Source organism: Ailuropoda melanoleuca, chromosome X (assembly GCF_002007445.2).
Source record: "Ailuropoda melanoleuca isolate Jingjing chromosome X, ASM200744v2, whole genome shotgun sequence".
NCBI classification, from domain to species: domain Eukaryota; kingdom Metazoa; phylum Chordata; class Mammalia; order Carnivora; family Ursidae; genus Ailuropoda; species Ailuropoda melanoleuca.
The window spans coordinates 106,535,056-106,552,461 of NC_048238.1; positions in this window are offsets into that span (position 1 = coordinate 106,535,056).

A 17,406-nucleotide genomic window follows, 5' to 3' on the forward strand; every position below is an offset into this window, starting at 1 on the left:
GTTCATATATCAGTTAACGTTAATTCATTCAACAAATTTTTTTTTTAGTTCCTACTATATGCCTATCACCGTATCTTCTACAGTGGACACAGAGATGAACAAGATAGATACGATCCCTTTATGGTCTAATGGTAACATGTTAGAATTCTATTTGGTAGAAATCTGCATCTACTAAAAAATCATTTTGTCAAATAGCAATAGGATTATCTGCCACATTGATGATAGATTAGAAGGATGAGAGACCGGAGGCAGAAAGACTGGTTAAAATGTTACTTATATTTAAAAATATAAATTTAGGTGAGAAATAAGGACAGCCTGAACTAAGGCAGTGGCAGACGGGATAGTTTTCCTTAGTAGAGACATTTCTGAAATGGAATTTGAGAACACGGTAACTTGTTAAATATAGGAGGTGGAGAAGAGGAAAGGACTGAAAAATGCCTTCGATTGTCTTGTAGAATATCTGAGAAGAAATTAAGAGTACTTTTCTGCCAAGATAGAGAAATGAGTCAAGAACTAAGACTCTGTATGTCAACTATTTCTTAAAGAAACTGGGGTAAGAAGGAACTAAGAGACTAGAAGGAAAAAATTAGGTTTATATAGCTATGTCCAATCTGTTGTTTATTAATGATAAACATGATTTTCTCTTTATATAGTTGTCAAAATACCACAGCAATAGGATCTGGTGTTTCTCCCCCCTTATTCATTCAGCTAATACATCTTTATTGAGCCCTGCCCGCCATGTGCCAGGCACTGAGCCAGGCAACAAGGATAGAGTAATGAAAAAGAGTCATCCCCTGCCATCATAGAACTTAATTTTATCAAGTGAATAATCTGATCAATCATCAATGTGGACCGTCACCTTGCTGAACTAAAGCTACTAGGAGAGATATATGCATTGCCAGTATTTATTTTCCATATTCACTTAATATACACTCTTCTCTATATAAACAAAAAGTCTTTTTCAAAGAGCTTTGCAAACTGATTCCAAACACCCAACCAAATTATCAACATTAAATACAGATTAGGTAGGCCCTGGCAGCATGGGCATTGTTTTTTCAATTAAAATCAGCGATGGCTATCTTAATACACACTTATCTTTGGGGAAAGTTTCCAAATACAGCAAGTAGTGCTAAACAAAGTGCTTCTGGCTACTGGTTAGATACAATTTTGAGCATGTGTGAAAAGTAAAATGCCCAATGCAGGTTAAAAAGAAAAAAAAAAGAGCACAGTGTATCTATTTCACAGTTCCATTGTCTTTGACTTCTGGGAACTTGGTATTATGGCCTCAAGAAGGGACCGTGGCGGTGGTTTCCCAGGCCTACCTCTGGTGATGCGCTTGTACTGCTGAGACCTCTGCAGGCCCGTATTTAAGTAGTGAGTTCACATATCCCCTCCTACTGTCCAGCCTGAAAAGGTGGCTGTCAGGAAAAAGAAGGCACAAGATTTTTCTCCTCAATGGAACTGAAGATCAAAAAGGAAACTGTTTGCTTAATCTCTGTTCTACACATCATGATACATGAATGCCCCCATCAGCACATTGGTTTCATTTGTAAAATTTAAATCTCTGTAAAGTGATGGATGGATCTTTAATAAAGCAGGAAATTAATTACCTGTCCCTGAGGAGTGATGAAATACCTTCCAGCCGTGTTCATCTGGGCCTTTAAGACAGGCCAGCACGGTGCACCTTTATTCACGACTGTGTTGTTTTAAAATCAGAATGGAAGGCTTTCAGGATACAGCTCCTAAGATGCAGAACACCTAATATCTAGCTTTTCTTCGTGAACCAGAACAACCATTTACACCACATTTGTGAAATAGAAAAATCCACAGTGACAGATCGTGTCAGACGCCCTTCTTGGAGCTTTAGATGCATTACCTCATTTAGCACCCACGACAATCTTCTGAGGCAGCTATTACAATCTCTACTTTTTAAAATCAAAAAGTTGATGTTATAAGCGCTTCAATCTCTTGTCCAAAGTTGTCCAGCTGGTTACTGCAAAGTCGGGATTCAAGTCGACATCCTATTCCAAAGTCCGCGTCCTAAACCATAGCACTCTTTTCATTCAAAGATGTTCACTATGTTCTTCCCAGTGGGAGGACTGATTTTACTAAGCCCCTTATGCTCTCCACCAATCGCCTCGAATTGTAAGCTATGTAATCATTTTACATTTTCTAAGACCCAAGAAATTATTCCCTGTTGGATCATCCCCATATCCATTTGTCAAGGAGAGCAGAGCACAAAGACAGAAGCAACATGGTTCTGGGAGCAGCTGCACCAGTCCTGGAGCGCCCACCTCCACGCTCTTTATCATGTAAGCAAACAGAGCCCTAAGGACCACAACTTTTATGGGGTTATTTTCTTGCGTACAGCCAAATACAATCGCTGATGCAATACAAAGGTATCCAATAAAATGTCTGGGACCAGGGATTTTCCTCACACACACACACACACACACACACACACACACACACAAATTTAAAAAAATCTAAGAATGAACCTGATAAAACACACATAAACACACAAAACATGTTTAATAATAATATGTGAACGTGGTACAAAACCCATATAATAAAAAAATGATGTATGCTGAAAACTCAGTCTTCTTCCTGTCCCCCACAGAATCCAGCTCCCCCAGTTCCACTTTACAGAGACAACTAATAAGTTTCTTCTGCACCTTCCAGCAACTTTCTATGCAAAACAAACATATGCTGAAGCATACTATACACACATTTTGCATCTTGACTTTTCCCCCTTAAAAATCTGTCTCAGAGATCATTCCATACCATAAATCACTGTACTCTTTTTAATGCCTATATATTATTTCACTATATGGGTGTACTGTTACTTATCTGACAACTCCCCTATCAATAGCAATTTAGGTTGGTTCTAGTTTTTTGCTTTTATAAACAATGCTACAGTGCTATGGCATACCAAGCATGGGATGAAAGACGGTGGGAAGAATTCACCGTGACAGGCAGCATTCCGACATTGGCATAGTTTAGAATGAGCTGCACACGATGATAACAAAGAGCAGATCACCATTTAGTTCTGATTCCCTTACCGACAAGGTACTCCCTTATTGTCTCTCCTTCCTTGGAAAACAACCATTTCAGTGAACAACCTTGCACATTGTCTCATTGCACATACTGTTTTGTGTATATACGCAAGTTTACATGCACTAAAATTTTGATAGTAACCTATTGCCTCTGAAAGTGGTTGTATCAATATACGTTTTCATCAGGAAGGAATGAGAATGCCTGTTTTTTCCCACACCTTCAACGACGCTGTGCAATATTGAGCTTCTTTGTACTTTTCCATCTTTTTTTTTATTATGTTATGTCACCATACAGTACATCATTAGTTTTTGATGTAAAGTTCCATGATTCATTGTTTGCTTATAACACCCAGTGCTCCATGCAATACGTGCTCTCCTTAATACCCATCACTGGGCTAGCTCAACCCCCCACCCCTCCTCCCCTCTAAAACCCTCAGGTTGTTTCCTGAGTCCATAGTCTCTCATGGCTCTTCTCCTCCTGTTTTCCCCCTTTCATTTTTCCCTTTCTTCTCCTAATATTCTCCCTATTATTTTTTATGTTCCACAAATAAGTGAAACCATATGATAATTGTTATTCTCTGCTTGACTTATTTCACTTACAACAATTTCCTCCAGTTCCATCCATGTCGATGCAGATGTTGGGTAATCATCCTTTCCGATGGCTGAGTAATATTCCATTGTATATATGGATCACATCTTTTTTCCATTCTTATAAGTAGAAATGGTCTGTTTTAATCTGTATTTATTTCATTATACATAAATCTTAGTTCATTTCATATTTATAAACTATCCCCCCTGTGAATTGCCTCTTCATGTGCTTTGTTCACTTTTTAAAAATATATAACTCACATGTCCTAAAATTCACCCATTTAAAATGTATTATTCAGTGGTTTTTAGTATATTCATATGGTGGTGCAAATATCACCATTATCTAAACCCATATTTTCACTACCCCCCCAAAATATAGCTAATACCCATTGGCAATCACTCCCCATTGCCAGCTCCCCCACCCGGTCCCTGACAACCACAAGGATAGCTTCTTTTGGATTTGCTTATTGTTGACATTTCCCATAAATGAACTCATACAATATATGCACTTTTGTATCTGGCTTCTTTCACTCAGCATAATGTCAAGATTCATCCATGGTGTAGCATGGATCAGTATTTCACCCTTTCATGGCTGAATAATATTCCATTGTGTATGGATGTACCACTTTTGTTGATCTTACACTTCAATTGATAGACATTTGGTTTGCTTGTTCTTTATGACTATTGTAAATAACGTTGCCAATAACGTCCATGTAAAAGTTTCTATGTGGGCATGTTTTCATTTCTCTTGGGGATCAACTACGAATGGAACCACTGAGTCATATGTGAGTTATATGCCTAAATACTTGAGGAACCACCAAACTTCCACAGCACTTGTACCTTTTTACAACGTCACCAAGAACATATGAGGACGCTAACTGAAATCTCACCAATACTTGTTACTATCAGCATTTATTATTATAACCATATGGTGGGTATGAAGTATGAACTTGTAATTCTGATTTGCATTTAACTAATGCTTAATGATATTGAGCATCTTTTCACGCACTTATTGGACATTTGATGATCTTCTTTGGAGAAACATCTATCCAAATCCTTTGCCTATTTTTTAATTGGGTTATTTACTTTTTTATTGTTGAGTTAGAAGACTCATACATTCCAGATACAAGTCCTTGACAGATACATGATTTGCAATTATTTCTCCCATTCTGAGGGTTGTTTTTTCACTTCCTTGATTGTGTCCTCTGAAATAAAAAACTTTAAAAAAATAAAGTCCAATTAACTATTTTTATTTTGTTGCTTGTGCTTTTGGTGTCCTATCTAAGAAATCACCCCCTAATCCAAGATCACAAATACTTACACCTATGTTTCTTCTAAGAGTTTTATAGTTTTAGTTCTTATATTTAGGCCTTTGATCTATTTCGATTTTGTTTTTGTATATGGCATGAGCAAGGAGTGTGACTTCTTTCGCATGTGGATACCTAGTTGTTGAAAAGACTATTGTAATAATGTTGTATAGTGGCAAATGGTGATTACACTTATCATAGTGAGCATTGAGTAATGTACAGAATTGTTGAATCAATATATTACACACCTGAAACTAATATATGTCAATTATTATTCAGTAGGGCTGGATAGGAAACCATTTTTTTTTTTATTTTAAAAGGTTCTCAGGCAATTCTCATGTACTTGTCAACAAGATCTCTAATTTTTCTTCTAAATGAGGTATTTTGACTTTATATCTTATGAGGTAGCTTCTTTAAAAAAAAGAGTGCTTAGTGCCAAAGATGCCAGCCACTGACTCTAGGAGACATTTTCATAATTTTTTGCTCATTGATATCTTGTATAATTTTTCAAGAATAAAATGTACAGAGACATTTATCAAAGAGTTGTACTAACTTAGAATCACATCATCTATTGCCTCCCTTCTCCTGCCTTCACCACACACACACACACATAAACACACATTTTTTTTAAAAGATTGATTGATTTGTCAGAGAGAGAGAGAGTGAGAGAGACTACAAGCAGGGGGAGTGGCAGGCAGAGGGAAAAGCAGGGTCCCCACTGAGCAAGGAGCCTGATATGGGACTCGATCCCAGGACCCTGGGATCATGACCTGAGCCAAAGGGAGGCACTTAACCCACTGAGTCACCCAGGCATCCTGTGAACGCACATATTTATGAATACTTACATAAGCATGTAACCATGCTTACATGCAACCATGTACACACACTCCATACCTGCACACACTCAAAAATATGCACACATGTGAACACCCGTGCCCACATACATGCATACTCACACACATGTAAGTGAACACATGCATACATGCGTGCACATGTGCTCACATGCACACGTGTTCGCACAGTCGCACATGCATATATATATATATATGTATATATATATACTTACCTTACACCTACTTTCTTCTAAAAAGAAATAATGAAAAGGACCAGGGCCCTGGTCAGACCTTGGCCCAAGTCCTGGCTGTACCAATGACTGGTCATACGACCTTTCTGACTCTTAGTTTGCTCATATTATTACAAGCCCTGCCTCAATAGACCATAGTGAAAATCAAGATATAAAGGCACCTATAAGCACTCTGTAGCCAAAAAAGTTCTACTCAATCGTGTTTTACTATATGATAATGCCATTTTTTCACGAGACTTGTTTTGCTTTACAAAACCATTCAGTGTGGTTTGGACATCTGGCAGTCACCTTTTATAGATGAAAAATTCAAGGCACAGCGAGTTTTAACGTAACTCAACCTGTGAAGCAAGCACAGTGGAACTTGTGTCTGAGCGCTGTCCTCTCCCCCCGGGAGCCTTGCCCCAGGCGTCCCCTGTGCTCCACTGCACCTTCCGCAGCTGCCGTGCTGATGCCGTAGAGGACATTGCACTCAGATGGCAATTTAAGCCTAACCAGTTTTAGCTTTTAAAACATTGGCTTGAGACAGTAAGTGGAAATACTTACTACTTCTGTTTCTTCTGAAAGCCAAAAAAAATTAAATAAAGAGATGAGTATGAAAAATGCATTGTTGGAGGATATAAAATTATACTGCCCATATGTTTGAATTTGAAGGTACACTACCTTGAGAAAGCTCAGGGTTGCAAAGCATGAGAAATTTATTGCTTGGTTCTCTTGCCCAGAATAGCGTTCATTCCATTTTAAATGTCACTGAAGTGCATTTATGTCAAAAGAAAGATACCTAATCAAACTGACAATGACTCAGTGATCAGCACTGGGCAGAAATTATTCTATGAAGTATCTGCCATGCAAATTGATAGGGGAACTTAACAAAGATGATATCTCATGTCTCATCAAACATCACAGCAATTTCTCAAAAGCAAAAATGTGCCCTTAAAAAAAACTACAAGTTCTTTTGAGGTTATATGAATTATCCCACTACCTAGAACAGATTTTGCTCACAATGTGCAGAGTTTCTAAATATTCTATAATTTGCATTGTGATGGTTAATTTTATGTGTCAACTTGAGTGGGCACAGGGTGCCCAGATACCCGATTAAAAATTATTTCTGGGTGTGTCTCTGAGGGTATTTCTGGATGAAATTAACATCTGAACCTGTAGCTGAGTACAGCAGATTGCCCTCTCCTGGGTGGGTGGGCCTCCTCCCATCCCCTAAAGGCCAGAAGTGAGAGAGAATTCTTTGTCTCTACCTTACTGTCTTCAAACTTAGGACATAGGTCTTCTGCCTTCACACTGATTCGGACTGAAATTTACACCATTGGCTCTCCTAGTTCTTGCCCTTCAGACTTGAAATGGAATCATACCATTGGCTCTCCATGGTTGGGACTTCTATTGGTTGTGTTTCCCTAGAGAACCCCTATTAATACAGGGATCAATGCAAAGCTCTCTTTTCACCATTCAAGAAGCCAGAAAATAGGAAAAACAGCTATAGATGTTCAAAACAAGAAAGAAATAAAATATGTACAGAAAGAAAATGTAGGTCTGCTAAGGGTAAAGAACAAATATTCTTAGAGCACTGTAGAGTTCACAAAGTACTTTTCCCTATAGCATCTCATTTATTTATTTTTTATAATAATTTTTATTATGTTATAGCATCTCATTTAATCCTCAGAACAACCCTGTAAAATGAGAAAAACAAATATTGTTTCCATTTTTTAGATAGCAACTGGGCTCAGAGTACTTGGCTAGTCCAAGACTCCAAAGAGTTTTAAAAGCAAATAAATGAAGCAAGAAAGTATATAAAAGTTATAGGAAAAAAAGCACTTTCTCTAGAATGTTTTTCTACCTTCAAATCAGACTTGAGAATATTCAGAACACTGATTTTCAAACTTGGCTGCCCATTGGGATCATCTGCGGAATTGTAAAAAAAAAAAAAAATACTGATTATACTCCCAGTGATTCTGATTTGGTTGGTCTGGGCCACGGGCTGGGAATTGTAATTTTTGAAAGCAATTTAGTTAACTATAACTTGCAGTGGTTCAGAAACCACTGGCCTAGAATGTCACATCAGGTCTTAGAACCAAGATCCTTATCATCTGTTATTGAATGAAAGATGTAGCAATATTTTAATGCTCAGAAAATCCAAAGAACTGAAACTGTCTTTCATTTGAGGAATGATATGTGCTTGGCATTATGGGAAATCAGACACAAGTCCTACCTCAGAGGATTCACAGACTAGTGAAAGAGACAAGCAAGTATTCCAGTAGCCATATGACAATTTGATACACGTGTTGCTTATAATATGGAGCAATGCTATACATTTTAGAAAGCAAATAGTGGATTTAGATGCTGAGAGAGGCTGGAAAATTCTAAAAAGAAAGGAATTTCGAGGTGGACTCTGAAAGTTAAATCACAGTGCCAGGCAGAGGGTAGGACATTTGAGAAGTGTGGGGTGGGTATTGCAAAACCATAGAAAATGAAATAAGATAGAGGAGGGGGAGGGGAGTGCTCCAATAAGGCTAAATCATAGTGTGGCACCATGAAACAAGAAAAGATTAGGCTAGAGAGGTAGGTTCATTTGTTCATTCCTCATTTAAGTAAGAGGTTCATATGGTGAAAAGTTCACACTGTTCAAATGTCTACTTAATAAAGAGAGATCAATTTCTGGTTCCTAGTCCCCACATCACTTCTGATAGTTTTTAATATATCATTTCCACAGCTATTTTATAAATATACACACTTAGTGGGTCCAAATCTAGTCTACAAGGACAGATGTTCAAAACATGGAATTGTAATTCTTCCACAGATACACTTAATTGTTAGGTGAGCCTCCATTCTACCTGGTAGAGGTAATCAGCCTCACCTAAATCAACAATGTACCAAACACACGCACACACACACACACACACACACACCATTTTCCTAGATAGCATCCAATTTCCAGGAATTTAAAATTACTTGGTCTCAAACTTTGAAGAAAGGAGGATGTGGGCCTTTTGTCTAAGTTATCCTCCATCTATTCTGGCAGTCTAAGAAAATCCTTCTTGCCCTTCCCTTTCCTTCCCCTACACTGTCCTCCCCTCCTCAATAGCTCTCCTCCTTCTTCCTTCTCCTTCTATTTCTCCTCCCTCTCCCCACATCCAACACTTCCAGATGCCAGGATCAGACCTTGGGAGTTTCCTCAACTCTGCTAAGTTTTCAGGAAACACAGAGAGACTCAGGCCTTTTGCCACTTCTGTGCTGCTCTAAGAAATAGAGAAATCACCTACATCTCCCACCAGCTCACTACAACTCGGAAGTCTCTGCGGCCACCTCAGCTCTACAGTCTACGACTGAATTACAAAGTGGCGGCCTACAAATGTTTTTTACCTGGCCATGCAATGTTTTTGTTTGTTGCTTTTTTAAAATGTGAGCTATCTGACAACATGTAAACATTGGGATATTTCTAATTGCTAGCTTCTCTTGAATAATCAGAAGATGTGGCAACATTGGGCCTATATGTTCACATGGTATTAATTAGCTGGAGCTGGTAATCACAGAATGAGTTCCCAGTTTGATTGTTCCCAAAGAGCCCACGGCATGCACTTATTATATTCCTGGCCTGTTACCTGTAGGAATTTAAGTTTTTTATTTCCACCATAAACACACCACACTTTTTCTATTCTAGGCTCTGGCTTGTTCCATAAACTCTATTTAAGAAATAGAAATAGCCCTGGTCACTTTTCAACTCCTATTAACCATAACTGATCCCAAGAATCCATAAGATCTTTTTCTACCAGGCTTCCCCTCCCACGGCCCCCTCCCATTCTCCTAGTCCAGGAAATGGTATGTAGTCTTGAGTTGGTAAGAAGCCCCATTCTTAAGATCATCTGAATTTACACAGTGCTACTGAGTGGTCTGTGCAACTGCGTTTGTCCTTTTGGTCTCTTCCAGAGAACCTAGGCTTTTGAAACTCAGTGGCCAGGAAAATGATTGTTTTTTTTTCTCCTGCATCCTCTTTTCTTTCAAGTAAGAAATATAAAGTGCCTTAGCTCATGGCTACATGAGAAGAGTGAGAAGTAGGGAAAAATAAGTTAAATAAGTTAGTATAACATATTACTTATGATATAGAGTATTTATAACCAAATATATATACATGTTATCTATAATATATAATCTGTATTCCTTTTATATAACATAAGCATATATGTGTGTATATATTTTCTCTAATGTTTTTGTTTCATTTATCGTATCTTATATATTGTTCCTCATTTATGCATGTGTGTATTATTTTTATCAACTAAACAACTATTCCAATACATAAATATGCACAATTCATTTATTTACCTAGCCTTCTATTGGCAAACAACAAAATTTCCTATTTCTTACACTAAAACATCCTAACAAAGTTCTCTACATGTACATGCAAATATATCTGTCAGATAAACCCCTAGAAGTGGAGCTGCCAGGTCAAAGGATGGATGAATTTTTTATTTTGAGGTATAAGCAAACTGGAGTGGTATACCAATTACAATGGCTTCAAAAGTTTAAGAACATACCATATATTCACCAACATTTTTTTTATTATTTTATCTTTGGCAATCCGATAAGTAAAATGTAGTTTTTAAAAATTTGACTTTCTATAATCATGAGGGGATTTGAATAGCACATGAGGCTGGATGTGTGATTGGTGGTTGAGGGAGATAGCACACGGCCATTGTCTATTTTCCCCATGTGTCTTATCACCTTGCTTTTACACTGTCAACTGGCAAATCTTTTCCTTATGGGCCTATTAACTAGTCAACAAAGTACCACTTTAGGAGAATCTGCTCAGATAAATGCTTGCCCTCCACCCCATTCCAGTAGTCCATAAGTCCCGCTATGGGCAAGACCTATTCAGTTTTGTCTTTTGGCAATGATCGGAACTCTATTTTAGAGAAATGATTCTAGAAGACTGATTAGAAAGGCAAGGGATTGCAGGCAGGGTAAGCCAGTTAGGCTGCTATGGCTATCATCCAGGGGAAGAGAAAAAGTCCAATATTATGTCAGAAGTGAGAATGAATAGGAGAGACAACATTTTGAAACCTCTTAAGGAGAGAAACTCAACAGGACTCAGTAACTAATTTAATCTGAGGGCAGAGAAAGAGGGAGGCTTTTGAGATGATGCTAGGATTTTTGTCTTTGCATTACCATGTCAATAAAGAAGCCATTAGCCAATTCAACAAACATAGAAAGCAGAAGTGAAATGCTTCACTTTTTTGGAGGATAATCTAGTTTTGAACATTTAGAATTTAAGATGCCTACAGAATATCCAATTGGAGAGGCTCAGGATCCACTTTAAAATTGGGGTATTCGGGGCGCCTGGGTGGCACAGCGGTTAAGCGTCTGCCTTCGGCTCAGGGCGTGATCCCGGCGTTAGGATTGAGCCCCACGTCAGGCTCCTCCGCTGTGAGCCTGCTTCTTCCTCTCCCCACTCCCCCTGCTTGTGTTCCCTCTCTCGCTGGCTGTCTCTATCTCTGTCAAATAAATAAATAAAATCTTTAAATAATAATAATAATAATAAAATTGGGGTATGCAATGCAAGAGAAAAAACAAGGGATCTGTATTTAAAATCTTAGGAAAGATGGATTTAAAGAAATTTGGCCTAAGTTCTATGTTTAAACATAACGAAGGAAAGGAAGATAAAATAGTAGTGTTGAAGAAAAACAAACTGCTTGAGGGATTATACTGAAGTAGAGTCAAACAGGCTTACACGGTTTTATGAACACACTTTTAAAATTTTCTATCCTGCAACTGTGTCTATAAAACAAGGATGATAAAGGAAACAATTACTTGATTAAGCACAATAAAAAGTGCCCTCACATAAAGATTCCCACAGTCAACAAAGCAAATATGAGTGTCTATTCTCTCCCTCCCCCACATACTCCTAAAAAGGAGACAATTACTACATTTTTATAAAATCTTGGAGCAAGAGACATTTCTAAACAGAACACCAAAGTAGAAATCTTTTTTTGAAAGGGTATTAAGAGGGCATGAGTTGTGATGAGCACTGGGTGTTATACGCAACTAATGAATCGTTGAACACTACATCAAAAACTAATGATGTACTATGTGTTGGCTAACTGAATATAATAATAAAAGAAGAAAAGGAACATATGTAATTTGAGGGCTAATATAGGAACCTCATGAAAATTATTGTTCAGATAATTTATCTTAATAATCATACAAGGAAAATTTAGATCTTCTATGGTATTATTTATTAAATAAGCAGATATTACTAAAAACAAATAAAAATAAAAGATTCATTTATTTACTTTAGAGAAAGAGAGCACATGAGAGTGGGGGGTAAGGGCAGAGGTACAGGGAGAGAGAAAATCTCAAGCATATTCCCTGCTGAGCATGGAGCCCAACATGGGGCTTGATTCCACAAACTGGAGACCATGACCTGAGCCAAAATCAAGAGTCAGAAGCTTAACCAAGTAAACCACCCAGGTACCCCCAAAGTAGAAAATCTTAAAGATTAACTAGTTTTTATTTTATGAAAGTGTAAAATTCATGCATGACAAAAAGGAAGCATTAAAAATAGCATGCAAATGATAAAGTGGTTATATACTTGTAAAACATGACATACAAAAAGTTAATATTTTTAATCTATAACAAACATCTACAAATCAACAAGAGAAAAGTTTTAACCTGCCCCACAAAAAAACAGGCAGAGTGATCAAATAGACAACAAGGAAAAAAAGGTATAATGATGCAATAAACACGGTACAAAATATTCTATCTCACCAATAGTCCAGGAAAAAGATTAAATTAAAATAATGAAATATTTTCACTATCAAACCTTCAAAGTTGTGAAAAGGATAACCTTCATGCAAGCAATATATTAAGATGGGTCCTCTCATGAGCTGCACTGGTTGCAGCATAAATTGTACCACTTCCGGTAGAGTAACTTGGCATCAGATATCAAGGTCTTTAAAATGTTCATATGCAACCGATTTTTCATAAGAAAAGAGGCCAGCATTTGTAAAGATCTATGTTAAAAGATGTGCATCACATTATAACAATAGAGGGTTAATGAAATAAATCATGATGCATACCAGCGAAATATAATTCAGCCACTAAAAATCACTTTTCTAGTAATATTTAATGGCATAAAAATGTTCAAAATTTAATGCTAAGTGGATAAAGCATGATACCAAGCAATTTATGGAACACAATCCCATAAATGTCAATCTGCCTTTCCCTAACCCCTTCGATCTCAATCTCAATTTCTCTCTCTCTTCCCACCTCCCTCTCTAAGGAAATACCCAAAGATGTCCATTGTGGTTATCTCTGGGCAATAGGATTATTGCTGATTTTATTTTATTTTCTACAATTCTTTATTCTCTGAAATGAGCTTGTATTGTTTAATAATTGGGAAAAAAAATTCTACACTTGCAAACCTGTCTTCCTGCCAACTGCTATATAGTACTGATAGAACTCACAGAATCCCAACATCTTGGTACCATTTTCACATTGCTTTCCTTTTTGGATTCAGACTGCTGAGTAAGAAAGATCCTTAGGGATTATCAACTAAATGGGCTCATTTTGAAGATAAGGGTAAGGGAGTCTCGTCTCGCGGAGAAGAAGGTTCTCACCCAGAATCACATAGTAAATTGTCAGCAGAGGTAGAACAAAAACTCTGGTGTTCTGACTGCTTAGTTATCTTTTTATTATACCACATATTCATTTATATTCCTTCTCTCTGGGGATCTGATTCTAAATACTAATCTCTTCATATTAGAACCATCTTTGAAATAAAAGAACTATAGTAGTTATTTACATTTCTCCAGGTTACCTTAATCTTAAACACACTAATTTATTTAGTTTCCATTATGTTCAGGACACTGCTATGTGCCATAAAAAAAAAAACAAACAAACAACAGGAAATGAAATAAGACCTGATCCTTACCTTTGAGAAGCTTTTACTCTAATAAAGGAAGCAGATATGTAAAGAACCAATGGAAGGCAGAACAAAACAAGAACTAAAGGAGCACAGGCAAGGGGTACAATAATTCTGATTACCTGAAGGTATCCCGTGCCCCGGAGTCTATTCATTGATTCCTGAGCACACAGAATCCTTGGTTGTTCATTTTAGACACTTGTGATTTTCTCTTGACATTGTCCATCTCAAGCTATTTGGGAAACCTAACATAGAACACTCATAGTGACATTGAGGACACATCTGTCCATTGCCTCTCTGCTCATGACAGCACATTGGGCACATTCTCAGGGCTTATCCTCATATCACTGATTCCCTCTGTAGACACTCTTTTATTCTTTTTTAGAAGATTTATTTATTTATTTTAGAGAAAGAGTGTGCGTGTGAGTGGTGGGAGGGGCAGAGGGAGAGCGGGGGGAGGGGAGAGAGGGAGACGCAGACTCCCCACTGAGCGCAGAGCCCAATGTGGGGCTCGATCTCACAACACTGAGATCATAACCTGAGCTGAAATCAAGAGTCAGACACTCAACTGACTGAGCCATGCAGACCCCCCAATCCCTCTGTAGACACTCTTTAATTCACCTTATTTTATGAGGATTCAGAGGTTATTAGAAGTATATATTAGATCTTCCCTACTTTGTCCAAATAATTTATATGTATGCAATAAATATATAACAATGATCTAATACATACAAGGAATAAGTCCACATAGAGAATAAAGATACTGTCTATGCCATCAATCTGAGTAGCAATGCGCCAAGCTAAGGGAAACTCCTGGAAAATCTGGAACAAATACCTATATCAAGTCATTTCGCTGAAACAACCACTGGTACGAAAATTTGGAAGCATACACAAAGCTTCTCAGCTCTCCCTAGCATCCCACTGGATTGTCTTCTCTTTCTGTGGCACAGCCTGCGTTTGTCTGCTTTCACTTCTAATCTCTACTTCACCAATGAACTGGCAATTGTAATGCTGGGACTCTTCCTGCTCCTTAACGTCTAAAATACCAGTAAGACATTTCTGTTCTTCCTTAGGCCTTCTCATAGCATGTAGGAGAGAGAGCACTGGTTTTGGGAGTCATCAAAAATTTGTTCTTGACCGATCCTATCCTTTTTATTCTGTGACTGTTAACTCTGGCATGCCTTTGTTTCTATACAATGGGAAGAAAGATGGTTGTTACTTCCGGCCTCATTTTCCTTGCATTTGCTTTCCACAAGCCCTTTCAAGTGGAGTCCCAGTTGAAACTTATTGTAGCTTCAAGCCTACAGCATTTCCTAGTCTAATCTAAGCCAAGCCCATGTGTGTTGATAGCCTCAGCCCTGTCCACTGGTGGAGCCTGGAGAGTGGGCTCCCCGTTAATTCAGGGCTCGGTGTGCCAGGGATGAACCTTAAGTACTGTATGCTTCAATGTTTACGAGCAGGCTTCTGTCTCATTTTCTCTGCCAAGCAATTCACTGTGATTCTGGTCCTGTGAATCTGTCTACTCTGCTAGATCCTGACCATCCCCACCTTCCATGAATTCCCTTCCCTGTATTTCTCCAAGTCCCTTGCTGATTAAGTCAGGACTATATTGACTCCTAGTGAATTCTACCTAACATCTAAAACCCCTACTACAATGGCCTTTCACTAGATAGGGCTCCCATAAAATGTATCACCATTAGGCTCAGACACTGACAAAATCTGACACTGACAAATTCCCAAGGTAGCTATGCCCTTTGGACGACTCTGTAACTGAATTAGTAATACTCTCCCCAGCTGTATCTCAACTCAAAATACCTTCCTGTACTTCCTTGCCACCCAATGGTGCTGAGGTTCCAATATGCCTCATCCCTAAGACACCCAAGTAATGACAACATCTGCTCTTCCTACCTCATGAAGTTATTAAGGGCATTAAGGGAACAATAAATGTGAAAACGCTTAGAAAACCATAAAGATTCATTCAAATGTTGGTGCTTCAGAATCTTACTGTTTACAGACAGTTGTTAAAGGCACTTTCCTCTCTAGATCCTTCAGAGAGAAACTGTCTACTTGGAGGACTGTGAGCTTCATCGCTTGGTTAGCACCTGCCTGGTCTGTTTCAAGAAAAGATTTCATTGCTTTTCCATGTTTTTCCCCCAAGATTGGTACCTGGTTTTATGAAAGACTGTGTAAACATGTTTTCTCAGACTTCACTGGAAGATGTCAGTATGCTCCGCCTCTCCATCAAGGAGAAGAGAAAGCTGACGAATCAAAAAGTTGAAGTGTTGAAAAGGTAGTGTTCACTTGCCTAATTTATATACATTCATCCAGTTTATGAAACCCAAGTGGCAAATGGCAAAGGAGAGGAAAGCCAGCATCGCCTAAGTCAGAGAGCATTGTGGAAACATAGGAACAGATGTCAAATCACCTGCCTCCCAGCTAGAACCTTCTGATCTTCCTCAGGTGCTACAGTCAGTACCAAATCTTAGCAATTGCCATATTTTAAGTAGTGCTTTCTTGACTGTATTGCTAAAAATTCTGCCAACCCGAATAAAGAATTTTCACCATTCTATTGAACAGTGTCTCTCAGTGCCAGAGAAGAGACTTATTTCCTGAGGAATAAGAGGACACTGTGAAGAAAATAAATATGAAAAAAAAAAATAGCAGCCTTACAGTTCCCTGACAACAGTAACAAAACTACCCTAAATCACAAGGGAAAATGGTTTTCAATGTACATGTAATTTTACCCCATCATATTCAACATAGGAATTAAAGGGACAGATTCAATAACTGTCAGCCCCACAAGTGATTATGTTGTATGGATACTACTGTAAGGCCATACCATTAATGAGACATACCAGGCTGACCCTGTCCCCTTCACCCTCACTCTCAGCCCATGTGCCAAAAAAGCAAGGCTCAGGTCCTTAAATCTTATACTCACTCTATAGAGAAGTATCCAGAGCAAGGAAACGTGAGGCAGCAACAGTCAGGAATAAGCTCTAGAAATACTTTCCAAATGAGCGGCTTGTATAGGTATGTGTGGTCCCCTTTTTCTGTCATTTCCTTATGCAAAAGATTCTTCTCTCCTTACTACCCTATCCCCCCAACTTCAAGGAGCCAAACTTCTTCCTGTTCTCCCCTTAAACATTAGTGTACATTTAAATCAATCTGTGACTTCTCCTTAGACTTCTCTCAGCTTGGGGGATTGAAGACTTTGCCACCCATAAAATAAAATCCCAGATAAGGGAAAGGCATGGGGATCTCAATTCTTTACCCAGGCCCCAGAATTACACCATTGCACAGCTGCCGTCTCCACCTCTGCGTCCAGAACAGAATGACTAGAGGTCCAGGCTCTGAGAACACACCCAGGGGCTCCAACTCAGTAGCTGTATGCTTTTGGGTGAGTCATCTCACTGGGCCATAGCTCCCTCCTCTGGGAAATGGGGGTGAGCT